Genomic DNA, 19,750 nt, shown 5'->3' on the forward strand with positions numbered 1-19,750 from the left:
CCACAGTACACAGGACTCATAGTTTGTGACAGAACTCCCCTCCTCTCGCGCTGAATACACTGGACACATTTGAGAATACTCTCCCCACTTTTCCCAATGAATAATTCAGACACATTGCTTTTCCAAGCATTCCTGTCACCTCTCCCGCTGAATACATTGGACGCATAGTTTTTGAGAGCACTCCTCCCTGTCTCACCCACCATGTACATCAGAGACATAGTATATGGGAGCACTCCTCACTACTTCTCCGGCCCCATCAGAAATCTTAGAGCTTAGTGTATTAATGTACACCGTATGGAAAGACATTTTTGTATCCTATTGGGGACTTGTAGCTATAAAACGTTGCCCTTACATTGGGAAAAACATTAGGCTGATAGATCGGCTTTACTACATGGCATGGGTCGTAGTTCAAAGGGGTGTATCGTAAACTTTTTAGAAAGACACCAGCAGTTAATAATCTGCTTTAATTCTTCATTGAAGTCATATGCCAATACAAGTGGACCCTCACTTCTGACACATAGTGGGGAGTCCATCTTCATGTTGATAGGTGACATGGACAGGGGCTGTAACAGGGCTGCCATCAGGGCATTGCTGCCATTACTGGTCTATGGGACCCGCTGAGCAGAAGGAAAGAGGGGATTGTGATAGATATACAGTACATGCATATGTCCAATGTCCATATCTCCAAACAGGCAAGACAGCAGCTTCCATAAATGTACAGAAAAAAGAATACAATCATCTGCAATCATAAATACAGATTATAAAAATAATTATCACAATCTGGTTTCAATTAGTTTCAAAAATGTATGTGACACATTCCCTTAAAGGAAAAAAAAATCCTATAAAGAGTATTGGATAATTTAACAAATGTTTAATAGGTTAGAGTAGAGTAGGGCCCGGCCAGAAGAGTCTACCTTGTGGTGGCGGCTTAAAAAATATTTTGGCCAAAACAAAAGCTGCTGGCTATGTATGTCATATGGTGTACGACGGGAACTGTTAATGTGTGATTGGTGAGGACGTGGTGCAGAAGTGGAGTTTTTCCAAGAGTGGACGGTGGGACTGTGGAAGGTTCGAGGGGTTGAGGCGGAGCTGGGGTGAAGGTGGAGCTGGGGTGGAGTCTAGGCAGAGTCTCAAGGGAGTTAAAAAATGTTGCCAGCATGGGGCCCCGAAATTCCCGGTGGCAGCACTGGGTTGTAATAATGTACCCAAAAACTATCTAATAGAGTTTATTCATGAAGCAATTCCCTCTCACCTAGCCAAACCAGATCTCACACTTTGCATTGACGAGGGGCAGTACCCTGAAACACATTGTCTGCAAATTGAGATTTTGGTTTTGGATTTTATCCTAAGTCATGTGCCAAGGCTCTTTAGAAAGTCGATATTGCCTTTTAAGATTGCTACTTCCTATAGGTGGCACTAGAGTTCTAGTCCTCTTCCAATTTGCATTCATGAAGCAAAAATGATTTCCTGTGATGCAATAAGACTAATATGGTTGGACCATTAAATAGGATCTTTCACCAAATTCTTCATGTTGAACTGGAACACGATGTAATAGTGGCTGCAGAGCGAAATTAAAAGATAACTTTGGACTTTTGTTAAGTCCAAGCGGGTGTTATCAGATAGCAACTCTTACAGGGGGAAGAAGTAAAATCACCCGTGAAAAAACACTTAATCTTAGCAAAAGTTAATGTGTCACCCTGGCCTGGATGCCACAAAATGTAATAACGCTGTGTCTGAGAGCAAGGGGGAGGTTCTCTAGTCAGGGGAACATTAGTGTGACACCCCAGGGGTCTGGTTGTCACAGTGATAGAGATATTACGTCTGAGAGCAGGTGGGAGGTCCTTTGGTCAGGGATCCTGTGCATGCCACACCTCCTGCCCAGCCTTGGGAGGGGAAGAACTTCCCCTGTATAAACCCGGGGCTGAGGCAGAGTGATTGAGTCCAGGAAGAGCAGAGACAAGAGCAGCATAGGAAGCAGCAGAGTCACAAGGAGTCAGGGGCTGGCAGCTAAAGAGCTCGCCCTGACTAAGAAGATTCTTTACCGGACCCGGAGTCCGAGGCTGTGGGGACTAACTTCTACCCAGCAGCAGAATCCGTCAGGCAGGGGATTTCAGGTCCCCTGGCCCAGAAGCCCGAAGGCCCCGAGTCACCGGCCATACGGGTGAGCACCACACGGTACACTCAGGGACGTGGGCTACTTACATCAGCTTCTAGCAAGGTAGCCAGAAGAGTACAGTCAGCTTGGGAGGCCTACAACTACGCCTGGCCAGGGGAGATCCCATCTGCTCAAGGACTGACCAGGCCCCGTTCGCTAGCAAGTACTCCGGGAGGGTCTATCGTTGTTATCAGTAAAGACCCTGAACGCTACCATACCGTCTCTGAGTGGTTCCTGCTACCCCCATCATCCACGTCGGCTGCCCTGAGGCCATACCCCTCCCGTTGGGGGTTATACTATCACGCTGCACCATCCTTCCACCGGCCTCAGCGGTCTGCCCTGCAGCAGCAGCCCCCTGGCTGCATTCAACGGGTGGCGTAGTCATCAACCGTTTTCTACCGCTAACAGACTGCCGTCCAGTTTGACTCCCTGGGCACGGACCGGGTCACCGCCACGAGACTACAACCCTAAACAGATCCGGCTCCGGGTAAGCTCCCGCGTGCGCAACGCAGCGCGACACAGGCCCAGGGGCGCGTCATTAGCATGCAGTACCTCCTGTCTCAGGCCAGTAGGGGGAGCAGGCTGCCCCTATAAAAGCTGGTGCTGGGGGCAGGGTTAGTGAGAACTGGATGGCCTGTCTCAGCACTGAGACTTGTCCCAGAGCAGAGCAGGGACAGAAAGTTGTATTGCACCTAAGAGGAAGTGTGGCAGGAGGAGAGCCACAAGCCAGAGACAAGAGGCGAAGTGAGCCTGTCTTGGCAGATAAAGGACTTAATTCACCAGACTTTGGTGTCTGAGGCTGGGAGGATTCCACATCCTACAGCAGATAACCAGTCCGCAGGGGACTGTATGTTCCTTGGCCTAAGAAGCCTGGAGGCTCTGCCACAACAGAAGGGACCAGTAAAGCCGTACCAGGCCGGGAGCAGAAAGGAACCCACGTCGCAGGCCATACAGGCGAGAGTACACGGAAAGCTCGGAAACGTGGGCTGTTACCCTATCAGGAGGAGATAGCCAGAAGGAGCGCAGAAAGCACGGTAGGCCTACACCATCACCCTGACCAGGGCCAATTTCCCCATTGCTCTCAGACATCCAGGTCCCCTCCTAGCCGAGAATGTTTGTGGGTCAGTTTACCTGTTCTAGTAAAGACCCTGGACTGCAACCTGTTGTCTGTGTGCTCCTTGCTCCTCCAGCACTAACGGCACTGGGACTCTCGCCACCATCACTCACACCATCCATTATACTGCCCTGGGGCCGCACTCTTCCCGTGGGGAGTCACACCATCCCAGCTGCATACATCATCAGCCCCAGCGGTCTGCCTTGCAGCGGCGGTTCCCAATGACTGCAAATCCACGGGTGGCGTAGTCGGACATAATCATCAGCACATAACGGACTACCACTGGCCTGACCACCTTGAGCCACGGAACCGGGTTGCCACTACTACTCCCATCGTTCCCCTACTGCCCGGATCCGAGTGCCCCACGGCCCAGGGGGCGAGTCAGCTTTGGCGTAGTCGGCAGGATAGTAACCAATCCGCCACAAACGGGTATTGCGTGCCTGGAAAAAGACTGTACACGCACCTGAAAAGAGGTTTCCCGCCATCCGGAGCCGCTTCCCGCCATTTCCAGCCGTCTCCCGCCATCTTCCGTCGGTTCCCGCCATCTTCAGCCGTTTTCCCGCCATCGGACGCCATCTTCAGGACGCCGCACGGGAAGAAGAGGGGCGTGGACGTCCAAACCGCGCGAGACCCGAAGCTCCGCCCCACGCACCGACGCTGCGCAAGGTCCTGGAAGGGAGAGAGAGCGACGCTGACGTCACCAGGACGCGACGCAAGGTCCTCGTCCGGAGCAGCATCAGCGGAGCCGCGGCCTACAGAAGAGGATCGTCGGAAGGTAGGCCACGCTTAACTAGGGGGGAGGAAGATGTCGGACACGGAGGCGCCCACTACCACCAGCGCAGCTGCAGCAGCGGTGATGCCATTTTCCCTGCCTTACATCCCTGGAGAGGCCTGGCTGCCTAAGTATTCAGGGGAGCCCCATGCCCTAACTGACTTTAAGGAAAGGCTGTACAGTTTGTTCCAAGTCTACCCCCTGACAGAGGAACAGAAGGTTAGCATACTAACAGGGCAGTTAACTGGCGCAGCCCAAAGGGAGGTAAAATCATGGCCCACTGAGGAGAAAAGGACCGTAAAGGGTATTCTGGCCCGGCTGCGGGGTACCTTTGACACACGTACCTCCGCTGAAATTAAAATGAGGTTCTATGGATGTAAGCAGCGGGCACAGGACAGCATCAGAGACTATGCCCTAAATTTGCAGGAAGCCCTGAGGGCCATCCAACAAGCTGACCCAGGCAGCGTGCAGGATACGGATAAGCTCCTAACAGAACAGTTCATAGAAGGTCTGCTGTCTAGCGCCCACAGGACCCATCTGCGCCTCATGTTCTCTCAGAACCCTGATCTGACCTTTGTCCAATTCAAGGACAGGGCCATAAGGGTGCTCCGTGAATCCGCAACAAGTGGCGCTATAAACCCCCGGCACCCTGCTCTCACCTACCACCAGGAGGCGGCGCCCTCCTCTATGGACCCCGTGGGGGCTGATGCACAGGCCCTGAACCAAGCCCTGTCGAAAGATCTGCACCACCAAGTCCAGGAGCTGACCAGGAGCGTCGCGGCGTTGACCAGGACCGTCCAGGCGTTACAAGTGGACCCGTCAAGACCCATCGAGCTGGCTTCAAGTCCGGAGGATGTCCCGTGGCGTCAACAGAGGAGGATCCCGTCGTTCCGAGGGAGGCCCACAGACCGCTATGCAGAGGATGGACAGCCCATTTGCCGCCGATGCAACCAGCCCGGACACATTTCCAGGTACTGTAATTTAAACGGGTCCACCTGGGGCAGAGGGCCAACCCCCAGGCATAAGATCACCAGGCCCTTACAATTGGCGTAATAAGTACGTTGGGGGGCGCCCGGTTTTACCGTGGTGCTGGACGGTATCCCCATGAGCGCCTTGCTGGATACTGGGTCGCAAGTAACCACTATCCCTTATGTACTTTTTAAGCAGTATTGGACTGATGCTGATATCACACGGTATCCAGACAGTAACTTGAGCATCATCGCCAGTAATGGCTTACCCATGCCGCAGATGGGGTTCAAGGAGATGACCATTAAGATGGGTAAAGTTGAACTGCCGGCACAGGGAGTAATTATTGTGGACATTGACCGTCGTGAAAGTCACCCTAAAATAACTGTGGGTACTAACGTGATTGAAAATTGTCTTTCAGAGGTAATTGTAATTCTACAACAGGTGGCGGTGAATGCTAGTTCCAGCCAACAGAGAGTCCTCAACAAGGAGATAAAAGCCCTGATGAGACGGCAGCAGGTAGAACTGTCTGGTGGTGAGATCGGTAGCGTAAGACTGAGTGACCCATTCCCCATTTCCATGCCTCCCAAAAGTGAAATGATGATCTGGTGTCGGACTGCAATCGGGTTGAGAGGTAGAGACTACCAAGCCATGGTAGAACCCGTGTACTCAGACAGCAGGCCCACCATTTTGACAGCCCGGGGGGTGGTTGATGTCCGTCATGGGAGGGTGCCCGTCCGCATCCTCAACATTGGGGAGAGGGAAGTACACTTACCCAAGTACGCTACACTCGCCAAACTGTTTGTTGTCGAACACAAAGCTATCAGGGCCGTGGGACCCTTGCCTCCATCTCCACAGGCGGAGGGTAATGGCTCCCAGAAACAAAAGGAGGACTGGTGCCAGAAACTCCATGTGGGTGCTGACTCCACTCCCCTGCACCAAAAACAAGGAGTCTACCGGGTGGTACAGGAGTACGAGAGAGTCTTTAGTAAGCACCCGCTAGACTTCGGCAGAGTAAAGGGGATAGAACACCACATCCCCACAGGGAGCCACCCACCGATAAAAGAAAGACACAGACCTGTACCCCCTGCACATTATCAGAATGCAAAGGGCATGCTAAAAGAAATGAAAGAAGCTGGGGTCATTAGAGATAGCTGTAGCCCCTGGGCAGCCCCCTTGGTTCTGGTGAAAAAGAAGGACGGCACCATGAGAATGTGCGTGGACTATAGACAAATCAACCGTATCACCCATAAAGACCCATATCCGCTGCCTAGAATAGAGGAGTCTTTAGCCGCACTAAAATCAGCTAACTTCTTTTCGACTTTGGACCTTACTAGCGGGTACTGGCAGGTTCCTGTGGCAGAGGCTGACAAGGAGAAGACCGCCTTCACCACCCCGATGGGACTGAGCGAGTTCAACTGTATGCCTTTCGGGCTCTGCAACGCACCAGGGACCTTCCAGCGGCTGATGGAATGCTGTCTAGGGCACCGAAACTTCGAGACGGTCCTCCTTTACCTGGACGACGTGATCGTCTATTCGAAAACCTACGAGGACCATCTAAAGCACCTGGCCGAGGTGTTCGAAGCCCTGGCAGGCTATGGCCTGAAGGTGAAACCATCGAAGTGTCACCTGCTGAAACCAAAGGTCCAGTACCTAGGGCACGTGGTAAGCGCGGAAGGAGTGGCCCCCGACCCTGACAAGGTCACGGCAATCAAGAGCTGGCCAAGCCCCTCGAACATCAAAGAGGTGAGACAGTTTCTCGGATTGGTAGGCTACTACCGAAGGTTCATCCCCGGGTTCACTAGGATGGCAGCTCCTATGCAAGACCTCCTAATCGGACAGTCTAAGTCCTGGAGTCAAAAGCCGCCCTTCAAGTGGGATAAACCGGAAGAGGAGTCCTTCCGCCAGTTGAAGATGGCCCTCACGGGGGATGAGATCCTGGCCTACCCTGATTATGGTCAGCCTTTTATTCTCCACACGGACGCCAGTAATGTGGGACTGGGAGCAGTACTGTCCCAAAACCAACAGGGCAGAGAAAGGGTGATCGCGTACGCCAGCCGGAAGCTGAGGCCCACCGAGAGGAACCCGGAGAATTACAGCTCCTTCAAGCTAGAATTCTTGGCGGTGGTGTGGGCCGTGACAGAACGCTACAAGCATTACCTGGCCTCCACAAAGTTCACCGTGTACACGGACAACAACCCGTTGACACACCAGGACAATGCAAGACTGGGTGCCCTAGAACAGCGGTGGATGGCCCGTCTCTCCAACTATGACTTCGTGATCAAGTACCGGGCCGGCAAAACCAATGCCAACGCTGACGCCCTATCGAGGATGCCTCACTTACCTGAAGGTGACGAAGACCCAGAAGAGCTGGAGGAGGTAGAACTCCCCGCGTTTCACCGGTATGGAGTCGCTCAATACTCCCACCGCGTGAAGGAGGAGGATCTAACAACCGTGATGATCAATCCCCTACCTCACCACAGCTGGGCCGAGACCCAAGATAGTGACCCTGCCATCCGCCTGGTGAAAGATCTGCTGACCCAGGAAGACGCCCGCATGGATCCGGACGCCCCAGAGGAAGCCAAGCAGCTATGGAAAGAGAAGAGCAAGCTGTTCCTCTATGAAGGCAAGTTGTGCAGAAGGATTGTCAACCACCGGACGCACGAGCTGACCTGGCAAGTCGTGGTCCCAAGGCGGGATGCAGCTATGGTCCTGGGGGCTTACCATGACAGAGCGGGGCACTTCGGTTGGAAGAAACTGGAGTTCCTGCTAAGAGGAAGGTTCTTTTGGGTCGGCATGAGAGGAGCTGTAGAAAAATGGTGCAGAGACTGTGGCCCTTGTCACCTAAGGAGGAAGGACCGCACCAGCCAGAAGACACCCTTGAGGCCCATCGTCACCACGCAGCCTCTTGAGCTGGTAGCTCTGGACCACGTCAAATTGGCTCCAAGCCAATCAGGATACATCTATGCCCTGACAATCGTGGACCACTATTCCCGTTTTCTAGAGTGGTGGTCCCGGTAAAGGAATTGACAGCCCAAACAGCGGCCAGAGCCTTCCAGCAATACTTCTGCCGTCCACACGGGTATCCGGAACAGGTCCTGACAGACCAGGGTCCAGCGTTCGAGGCCGAAATCTTCCAAGAATTCTGCAACCTCTATGGCTGTAAGAAGATTCGGACAACGCCTTACCATCCACAAACCAAACGGGATGTGTGAGAAAATGAACAATATAGTCATTGATCTCCTGAAGACGTTGCCCCTGGAGGAACGCAGCCTGTGGCCAGAAAAACTGCCGGATCTGATAGACTTATACAATCATATCCCGGTGAATGCTACAAACTGCACCCCGGCTTACCTGATGCGAGCCAGACCAGGTAAGCTGCCCGTAGACCTGGAGATGGGAGTCCTAACACCTGAGGACACCTCCCCGGATGCGGACTGGGATACGGAAAGGCAACTGCAGTACAAGAAGGTACAGGAGAGTGTGGAGAAGAGCCTGGCCCAGGTGAGAGAGAGGCAAGAAAAACTCTTCAACCAACACGCCCCTGCTGGTCCCCTGGAACCTGGTGAGCAGGTCCTGAAGCGGAAGAGAAGGCTACATAAGTTGGACGACCAGTGGGAAAGGGAACCCTACACCATACTGCAGTCTGACCACGACAACCCGAAGGTGTGCGTGATCACCAAGGACGGAGGAGAAACCACTAGTACCGTCTCCAGGGACCACCTCAAAAGATGCCCCGAGCAACTCCGTAGTGCAGAAGAGGATCAAAGTGACCTTGAACCCGCAGAGGACAAGGAAGAAATGATCAGCACCGTTCTCGGAGAGTTCCCTCAGTCCTGGACTTGGATAAACGATGCCATAGTGGTACCCGTCCTGCATTTCCTGCAGCCGGCACAGCAACAACCAACACCAGAGCCAGAAGGTGAAGAGGAGCAAGCAGTTCCAGAGGCAGAAGAGCCTGTACCAGCAGCCCAGGAGAGTCAACCCTCTGCTGACAGTGAGCCTGCCATGACTGCGGTGAGCCAAAGGACCCGCAGACAGCTGCCTGCCCTACCTGTACACCCAGCTGGTAGCTGTACCCCTAACGCTAGTGGGGAAAGCCAGGTCGGTCCACCACCAGACAGTGGGTTAAGGAGGTCAACCAGGAGCACAAAGGGGCAGATACCCGCTCGCTGGAAAATATAGAGTGTACTAAAATTGTAAATAACCCTGTTGCCAAATGTTGAAATGTTTGCCAAGTTACATGCATGTTTGGTAATTCTGTGTTTCAGTTTCTTGAAGTTACCGTAAGGACTCAAAGGTTATGGACTTTTTATAACCGGGACCTTGTATGGACTGCGTTCGGAGCCTAACCAAGGAATGAACTAAGACTGTAAAGGACTTGGGGTAGGACAGACCCCCACCTGGTTAAGGCTCCCCGTTGTATTGGTGATATGGACACCCGGTCACAGACCACACTGTGACCTTAAGAACTCAATCTGTGCGTCGTCTGTCTGTTAATGTTTTATGGTTATGCATATTGTCTTTGTTTATTGTTTAGTCCCGGAGTACTAAATTTTACTAGGGGGGAATGTGTCACCCTGGCCTGGATGCCACAAAATCAAATAAAGCTGTGTCTGAGAGCAAGGGGGAGGTTCTCTAGTCAGGGGAACATTAGCATGCAGTACCTCCTGTCTCAGGCCAGTAGGGGGAGCAGGCTGCCCCTATAAAAGCTGGTGCTGGGGGCAGGGTTAGTGAGAACTGGATGGCCTGTCTCAGCACTGAGACTTGTCCCAGAGCAGAGCAGGGACAGAAAGTTGTATTGCACCTAAGAGGAAGTGTGGCAGGAGGAGAGCCACAAGCCAGAGACAAGAGGCGAAGTGAGCCTGTCTTGGCAGATAAAGGACTTAATTCACCAGACTTTGGTGTCTGAGGCTGGGAGGATTCCACATCCTACAGCAGATAACCAGTCCGCAGGGGACTGTATGTTCCTTGGCCTAAGAAGCCTGGAGGCTCAGCCACAACAGAAGGGACCAGTAAAGCCGTACCAGGCCGGGAGCAGAAAGGAACCCACGTTGCAGGCCATACAGGCGAGAGTACACGGAAAGCTCGGAAACGTGGGCTGTTACCCTAGGAGGAGATAGCCAGAAGGAGCGCAGAAAGCACGGTAGGCCTACACCCTCACCCTGACCAGGGCCAATTTCCCCATTGCTCTCAGACATCCAGGTCCCCTCCTAGCCGGGACTGTTTGTGGGTCAGTTTACCTGTTCTAGTAAAGACCCTGGACTGCAACCTGTTGTCTGTGTGCTCCTTGCTCCTCCAGCACTAACGGCACTGGGACTCTCGCCACCATCACTCCCACCATCGATTATACTGCCCTGGGGCCGCACTCTTCCCGTGGGGAGTCACACCATCCCAGCTGCATACATCATCAGCCCCAGCGGTCTGCCTTGCAGCGGCGGTTCCTAATGACTGCAAATCCACGGGTGGCGTAGTCGGACATAATCATCAGCACATAACGGACTACCACTGGCCTGACCACCTTGAGCCACGGAACCGGGTTGCCACTACTACTCCCATCGTTCCCCTACTGCCCGGATCCGAGTGCCCCACGGCCCAGGGGGCGAGTCATTAACTTCTTAGGTGCCGATACTTAGATCGCTAATACCTATGCAATGGCGAGACAAAAGAAAAAAAAAAAAGAAAGAAACATTGCAGCCACTATTACTCGAGGGTCCAGCTCAATGTGAAAAATTTGGTGAAAGGTCCTCTTTAAGCCTGATCCATTCTGAGAACGACATTATTCTTTATACAATCAGAAGGAGCAATCTAAGAGAAATCTCTTCTTTTTAATTGGACAATTGTATCTGTGGAGTAATATAAATCGTAGTCTGTTATCTGCCAGGGTTTTAGCTCATAAATTCCTCCTCCTCCTCTGCCCTCACTACAGAATGGGGTGAACCATCATCTCCAGGATCTGTAGCTTATTTCATGCTGTTATTACACAGAATCCAATTTAAAATCCTCAGCCTTTTCCACTGAAGATAGAGAAAGATCTAATAGGAACGTTCTACACATTTAAAGGAAAAGATCAAAAACTAAATAATAACTCAAGTTAGTGAGGATTCATTTCTGTGACCTGAATGTGTGTTGTATACAGTGTGCACGGGCAGCAGTGATGAAAGTCATAGATAGATAGATGAAATCCCAGGACTCTTACTCAGCGTCTGTCATGCAAGGTGAGGGAAGGAACAAGTGTACAATGACGGGAAGAGGGGGAAGGGAGCCCAACAGCTAGAGAAAGGGGGAGTGGAGACCCCTAGGCAGATCTAATATCATCCTGCCTACCCTACCGTCCCTATATAGGTTCTGCACCTATTGCCGAGCAGGAACCTAAACCGTGAATGTCCCTAGAGCTTGGCCCTAGATAGGGAGGGGATGGGGTGATCACTAGTCAGGTCCCACTACAAACTAAAGAAAACAAGGTAAATAAAGGGGAGACACTTAGCTTGAGCAGACACCAGAGAGATAACGCCAACTGTCCACCAAGGGCACCAAAGACCAAACTAGCCGACTGCTAGTACTCCAAATCTACACAGAGGTACATAGAACTATCACCGGCGACTCGCTGGTGAAACTGAGGGTTTTTAACTACCAAACAAGGGTGTGTCAATCAGCAGCAGAAGGTGAAGGTCGCTGCTGGGTCCTAAAGGAAGAAGGATATAACTATACAACAGAGATGAGAGGATCAAGAAGGCTTCTGCAATGCAAGCGCAGTGACCTTCTACAGCCAGATCCAGAGCGACAGTCTGTCACACCTGACACACCAGTGACAGCGTCCTTCCAAATGGTAGACTCAAAAAATGTCAACACTCGAAGTTGAAAGTTGGACAGCCAATGGATCTAGAGTTTCACTGATCCATTTACACATCAGTTTTAAAAATGGATCTGTGTCTCCGGTTCATGATAGACAAAGCATGTTCTTTTATCATCCGTTTTATGGATAAATTAAAGTCTATGAGGATCCGTATAGAACGAATGGAACACAGAAGACAGACAGTTTTCTATCCGAGTTTCATCCATTATCAACTTATCCATTGCTAAGAGTCAATGGATAAAAAAAAATCAGGACGTTTGCCTGCTTCAGTAAAAAAACAACCGGAAGCAACTAGGATAACATCTAAGAAAAAAATGGGTCCATATTTGTCAAATGGTAACACTCAGACGGATGTGTGAATGCAGCCTTCAGGTTTAACCACCCCCAGTCTCCAGACATTTCATATATTCTTCTCTACATTAATTTAATGTAAGAAGAAATATTCGATAATAAACATCTTTGATTAATTATCTCCTATAAATATTGCAGTAGCGCTAATAGTCTGTAATGAGAAATGTCTAATTACTATCCTCACTGTGATCACAGAGCTAATTGCACAGCCGAGACTTAGATTTAATCACAGTTATACGTTGCAGCCTTGTTTATCAGACTAAATTTGGAAATCAAAGAGAATGATAAAAAGAGTCATTGTGTCAGCGCATCATCTTCCACTGAGTTTCGGAACATTTTTTTCCTTTTATGTTAAAATCTTAAAGGGAACCTGTCAGAAGGGCCAACCCCCTCCTCCCCACACACACATACCCCAACTGTATATATGGTTATGTCATTCACACCTTTACTTATGCAATCTGTTGCTCCCTGGCTGAGAAAATTGCTATTTTAATTCATATGCAAATAAAGCTCAAGTGCTCTGGGGGTGCCATAGCACTCACTTCCCAAGCCTCTACCTCCTTAACTCTCTTCCATGCCCAGCCTCACCTTTCTGTACTTGATTGATAGCTCACTGGCAACTGTGTAGTCAAGCCGGCTGAACTGGGCTTGCAGAAGTCTTAGAGCCGCCCAGCAGACTCTTTTACAAGTGGCCAGACTCCTCTCTGAATGCCACAGCATTTCAGATTAACATATAGGCCCAGGGGCGGACATACCAACGGTGCAGCTGCACCGGGGCCCAGAGGTGGTGGGGACCCTTGCAGGGCGATTAATAAGGAGAGCAATCTGGCCCGAGGCTCCGTGGGGCCAATGGCGAGATTTCCCTCATTATTAGTGACGTGCTGGGCAGGGATCGTTTCTCCGGCTCCCATGCGGAGCCACAGTATCCCATCCTCAGCTTCCTGCCCGGCGCTTTCTCTGTGACATAGGCATGCACGTTATCACTATGTGCGCTCCTGTGCCATTCAGAAAGTTCCCGGCGAGGAGAAGGAGGCAATGCTGCTGCAGGGGAATGTAAGGAGAAGTGTGTGTGTGAGAGTATGTGTGAGTATGTGAGTATGTGTGTGTATGTGTGTTTGAGTATGTGTGTGAGCCGAGGTATGTGTGAATCACTGTGTGTGTGTGTGGGGAGACAGTAAACTAATAAATTGGGAAGGTAATACAGTGAGGAAGCTATACAGTGGGGAGGCGATACAGTGTGGGCGCAATAATTTGGGGAGGCAATAAACTGGGGAGGCGATACAGTGGGGGTGCAATACAGTTGGGAGGCAATAAACTGGGGAGGCGATACAGTGGGGGTACAATACAGTGCGGAGGCAATAAACTGGGGAGGCGATACAGTGGAGTGCAATACAGTCGGGAGGTAATAAACTGGGGAGGTGATGCAGTGGGGGTGCAATAAACTGGGGAGGCGATACAGTGGGGGTACAATACAGTGCGGAGGCTATAAACTGGGGAGGCGATACAGTGGAGTGCAATACAGTGAGGAGGCAATAAACTGGGAAGGCAATACAGTGGAGAGGCAATACAGTGGGGGAGTAATGCAGTGGGGGAGCAATACATGGGGGGGGCAATACACGGGGCGGGGCAATACACTGGTGAGAGCAATACACTGGGGAAAGCATGCTGAGAGACCGTTGGTATGCTAAAACTGACCTGCCACTATGATTCTCCAGGTCATTTCGAGTTTGTAGATACCAAACATGTATAGGTTCTTTTTTATTTAAGTGGTGAAAAAAAAATCCAAAGTTTGTAAAAAAAAAAAAAAAAAGGTCACAATTTTCCAAGACCCGTATCGTCTCCATTTTTCGGGATCTGGGGCTGGGTGAGGGCCTATTTTTTGCGCGCTGAGCTGACTTTTTTATTGATACCGTTTTGGGGTATATCCGATGTTTTGATCGCCTGTTATTGCATTTTATTGCAATGTTGTGGCGACCAAAAAAATTTTATTCTGGCATTTTGATATTTTTCTCATTTCGCCGTTTACCGATCTGATCAATTCTTTTTATATATTGATAGATTGGGCGATTCTGAACGCGACGATACCAAATGTGTGTAAATTTGTTTTTTTTTAAGTTTTATTTTGAATGAAGTAAAAGGGGGGTGATTTAAACTTTTATATTTTTAAAAACATTTTTTTTTTACTTTTCACATGCTTCTGTAGCACCCTGAGGATTCGGCTGCTACAGGGGTATTGCACCTCAACCCAGAGGTGTGATATTCCACTCCCGGGTAAGGATGGAGTGTGGAACTGAGCTCAGTAGGCGGCATGCACTACACACATCCCATTTCCGAGGAACAGACCGATGGTACTCCCACTAGAGAAATGTGCAGGTACGACAGTGTCTGTTCCTGGCTGGAGTGGGAGGGGGGTGGAACATCCCAGTAGTGTAGGGGCAGAAAGGGGGAGCAGTTTGGGTAGTGCTAGGAGCTCATTGGGTGCTGGTCACCTGAGCTCACACATAGAGGGAGTATATAAGGTGGGCACCATCTTAGGACAGGGTCTTTTGCAGAGTGAGGTCAGTCTGTCAGAGTTGAGTCAGAGCAGAGGAGAAGAGCAGCTCCAAGACCAAGAGAGAGAGAGAGGAGAAAGAGAGACCTAGAGGGGGAGAAAGAAGGAACTCCAAGAGCCCAAATTAGACCAGAGGGTGAAGAGTTGGCAACAGGGTACCGGATCCCAAGCTGGCAGAGGCTACAGCACACCTTAGCCAGGAACCGGAGGTCGTGGGCAGGACCGATCTGCCACGATCACCCACTAAATCCACCCGGAAGGCAGACCAGGAATAGGGTCAGGGAACCCAGAGACAAGGGTTTACCACCAAGAGGCCCGAGGGAGCCGGACATAGGTGGATCCCTGGTGGGGAAGGCCAGAGAAGAGGACAGGACAGAAAGGGAGCTCAGGACCACGCTCCAGAACTGCCTGGGGGTTGGCTGAGTCCAGGACCTGGTGGACGCAGCACGGCTCGGGTGGTCACTTAAGGCCGGAGTGACCAGAACAACTGCAGTAAGTAAACAAACCCTGAACTGCACAGCCCGACTCTGAGTCTCATTTCAATCCTCGCTGCACCATCACAACCCCCATCCTCTGCAACTGACCCCCTGAGGCTATACCCCTCCCGTTGGGGGTTATACTACCCGAGCTGCACATACATCACCAGCCTCAGCGGACCCTGCTGCAGCGGCGGCCGTATTGACCGCAATTCAACGGGTGGCGTAGTCGACACAAAAGAACATCTAGTAACATCATAAGGACTGCCACACACTGAGCTTGACACCCTGGGCACGGACCGGGTCACAGCCACTCGGAGACTACAACCCCCATCTGATCCGGCTCCGGGTATCCCCAACAACACTGGCCCAGGGGGCGCGTCAACTTTGGCGTAGTCGGCAGGATTACGTGCCCGCAACAACCGGGTACTGCGTGCCTGAAGAGAAGTACACCGTTACCTCAAAAAGAAGTCTCCCGCCGGTTCCGGAGGGTCCCCGCCATCGGGCCCCATCACAGGTCGTTTCCCGCCGGTTGTCCGCCATTTGCAGCTTTTTCCCGCCATCCATGGAGTTTCCCGCCACTGGGAGACGATTCCCGCCATTTCCGAAGATTTCCCGCCTTGGGGGAGCGGACGCCATTATGGGCGTGCCAGAGGGTGGCAAGAGGCCACCTCCCATCGTGGGCCAGGTCGAAGAATGGCGCCAAAAGCGGAAACCGCGCCCACCAACAGAGACTGTGATGCTGGAAGTGTCCATCAGCGTAAGAGAACTGCCCCTGGAACTGAAGTTGCCCCGGGACCACCCTCAATGTGGGCGGAGACAGAACAAGAGAACAAAGATGGGTGTCGCCTGGAGCAGTCTGGAGAGAGCGCACCCGGAGACAAGACGTCTGGAAGAGAGTCCAGAGAGAGCCTACCCGGAGATGGAGGGAGAGCCAGGCAGCACCGACCCAGCGGTCAGGAGCCTGATGCGGGCCGCCACTCCAGGCAGCACCGACCCAGTGGTCAGGAGCCTGTTGCAGGTCGCCACTCCAGAAGGCCTGCTGGAGATCCTAGCACAGCTCCCCCGAGACCGGGAGTGTGCACAGACCGCGCTGGAGGGCCTCGCACGGAGGATGGCCCGGGTACAACGAGAGACGTTGGCGGAGTGGAGCCGAGAGATGGCCCAGCAGACCGAAATCCGTCAGCGGAGCACGCCACCCGAGACGAGGAGACAGACCGCCTCTGAGGATGGCGCAGGAGGACTGAAGGCCGGAGACGGCGCCGAGAAGGGAGCCGAACGAATGGAGGCAGGTAAAGGGGACGTCACTACCCCGAGCCGGGAAACCGCGTGCCTGCCCCAGCTCCCCGTCGCAGAGCCCGAAGTACCCCCTGCCGTGCCCGTCGCTGCAACGTCACCGCCACAGACTAGGCCTCAACCGGAAACCGCGGCCGCGACCCCTGTGACGTCACACGCCTCGACCCCGAGCGTGGCCAAGCAGGAAGTACCATCGGCCTGGTCGCAAGGCCTAGTACCCCCGGGCGCCGCAATACCAACAGCGCCCCCTACCTCCGCGGAGCCCCCGGCCTGGTCGCAGGGCCAAGTAACACAGGGCGCCGCCGTTCTGACGGTGCCCTTTACTTTCAAGGTGCCCCAGGCCTGGTCGCAAGGCCTGGTTAACCCGGGCGCCGCTACCACCACGGCGCCCATAACACCTAAAGTACCGCACCTGGGTGAGGACCTGTTTGCCCAGCATACGTGCCCGGATGGGCAGCCCTTCGTATGGCCCCAGGAATACATCCAGCTGGAGCTGCAAAAAGCAAGGGCCATGTGCGAACCCCTGATCCCGGCTCCAAAGCCCATAAAGAGGATCTCGCCCCCGCTAGAAGAGACCCAGTGTGAGTGGGATCCCACCGGAGAAGACCTCATGGGGTTCACTCAGGAGACTCGGGCAGCCGCAGCGGAGCGTGCAGAGTGCTGCCGCCAGCAGCTCGAGGTCTTTGAGAGGGAGCGGAGAGAGAGGCGGGTCCGGGAACAACAAGCCCAAATAAGGAGCGCGCAGCAGAAGAGCCGGACCAGGAGAAACCCCCGTGCAGCGCATGGTCCCCGTACCATCGGGACTGTGATAAAGTTCAATCTGCAGCATGGGTGGGGTTTCATCAGGGATCACCGCACCCCAGGCGACGTCTTCGTGACCAGGAGAGACGTTGAGTCCCACCTACCGGAGGGACACAGAGGTCGTGACCTGTATTTAGGGGACGAGGTCACCTTCACCCGGCACAAGTGTGCCAAAGGACCCTACGCCCTCCATGTGCATCGCCTGACGGAGGAGGAGCTGCGGTGTGAGGAGGAGCAAGAGGACCCGGACGGGTCTGAAACTGAAACTGTCCACAAAGAAGGAGCAGGAGGACGCCGTCGTTGAAGTACGGTAGAGAGAGACTGTACATAGTTACCCGTCAGGGTATAAGAACTGTTCTAGTTAAAATATAGTCCCCGTTGGGACCAGCCAAGAGTGAACTGTTAATCCCGTGTGTCCCTATTCCCACTGACCGAGGACTGAGAGCGGTCAATCCTCCCTAATACCTGGCCGAGGACTGAGAGCGGCCATATCCCCTTGTAAATAGTTGCGCTTCCTAAAGCGCCCCCTACCGGTTTTATAGGAAACTGTTGTTTTTACTACAAGAGACTGTCGCACTTTACCCGGTCACAAGTTGCACCGTGACCGGAGGAACCAGAAACAAGAATGTTATATATGAAAAGTTTATTGCTGATGATATCTATATGATGTTTTCTATGTTTATGTTTATGAAAAAAAATTGTATGTTTGTGGATGTTTATACCTTACAGCCCGAGGACGTGCTGTGATTTACCAGGGGGGAATGTAGCACCCTGAGGATTCGGCTGCTACAGGGGTATTGCACCTCAACCCAGAGGTGTGATATTCCACTCCCGGGTAAGGATGGAGTGTGGAACTGAGCTCAGTAGGCTGCATGCACTACACACATCCCATTTCCGAGGAACAGACCGATGGTACTCCCACTAGAGAAATGTGCAGGTACGACAATGTCTGTTCCTGGCTGGAGTGGGAGGGGGGTGGAACATCCCAGTAGTGTAGGGGCAGAAAGGGGGAGCAGTTTGGGTAGTGCTAGGAGCTCATTGGGTGCTGGTCACCTGAGCTCACACATAGAGGGAGTATATAAGGTGGGCACCATCTTAGGACAGGGTCTTTTGCAGAGTGAGGTCAGTCTGTCAGAGTTGAGTCAGAGCAGAGGAGAAGAGCAGCTCCAAGACCAAGAGAGAGAGAGAGGAGAAAGAGAGACCCAGAGGGGGAGAAAGAAGGAACTCCAAGAGCCCAAATTAGACCAGAGGGTGAAGAGTTGGCAACAGGGTACCGGATCCCAAGCTGGCAGAGGCTACAGCACACCTTAGCCAGGAACCGGAGGTCGTGGGCAGGACCGATCTGCCACGATCACCCACTAAATCCACCCGGAAGGCAGACCAGGAATAGGGTCAGGGAACCCAGAGACAAGGGTTTACCACCAAGAGGCCCGAGGGAGCCGGACATAGGTGGATCCCTGGTGGGGAAGGCCAGAGAAGAGGACAGGACAGAAAGGGAGCTCAGGACCACTCTCCAGAACTAACCGGGGGGTTGGCTGAGTCCAGGACCTGGTGGACGCAGCACGGCTCGGGTGGTCACTTAAGGCCGGAGTGACCAGAACAACTGCAGTAAGTAAACAAACCCTGAACTGCACAGCCCGACTCTGAGTCTCATTTCAATCCTCGCTGCACCATCACAACCCCCATCCTCTGCAACTGACCCCCTGAGGCTATACCCCTCCCGTTGGGGGTTATACTACCCGAGCTGCACATACATCACCAGCCTCAGCGGACCCTGCTGCAGCGGCGGCCGTATTGACCGCAATTCAACGGGTGGCGTAGTCGACACAAAAGAACATCTAGTAACATCATAAGGACTGCCACACACTGAGCTTGACACCCTGGGCACGGACCGGGTCACAGCCACTCGGAGACTACAACCCCCATCTGATCCGGCTCCGGGTATCCCCAACAACACTGGCCCAGGGGGCGCGTCACTTCCATAGTCTCCATGGGAAACTAGAAGCTGTGATAATCAGATCGCCTGTGTGTAGCAGAAATGCTCACTGGCTATGAGCACCAATCGCTGGGCGGCACACATAGCCTTCCGGCATGTGCCCGAAGAGGTGCGGGCTCATCTCCGGAACCTGTGGCAAAGGGAGAGACACGACATGTGCCGTACATGTACGGCACATGTCGGAATGGTGTTAAAAGAGTATTCCCAGGTCAGAGGGATGTCTTTTCACAGCGTTCTCTCCTGAGCCGTCACAGCACAGAGCGGGAAGACGGTGGCAACACTGGAGTCCAGAGCTGAGCAGCGGCAGCAGGTGAGAAGTGAGGTGAGTATTTGATTTTTTTTTTTTAATGTATGTAGGCATGGGGCATTATATGTGGGGGGGGGGGTGACATCCTGCATGGGGCATTATATGGGGG

This window comes from Phyllobates terribilis, unplaced genomic scaffold (assembly GCF_046119375.1).
Source record: "Phyllobates terribilis strain yellow unplaced genomic scaffold, ASM4611937v1 Scaffold_2__4_contigs__length_985480577, whole genome shotgun sequence".
Lineage (NCBI taxonomy): Eukaryota > Metazoa > Chordata > Amphibia > Anura > Dendrobatidae > Phyllobates > Phyllobates terribilis.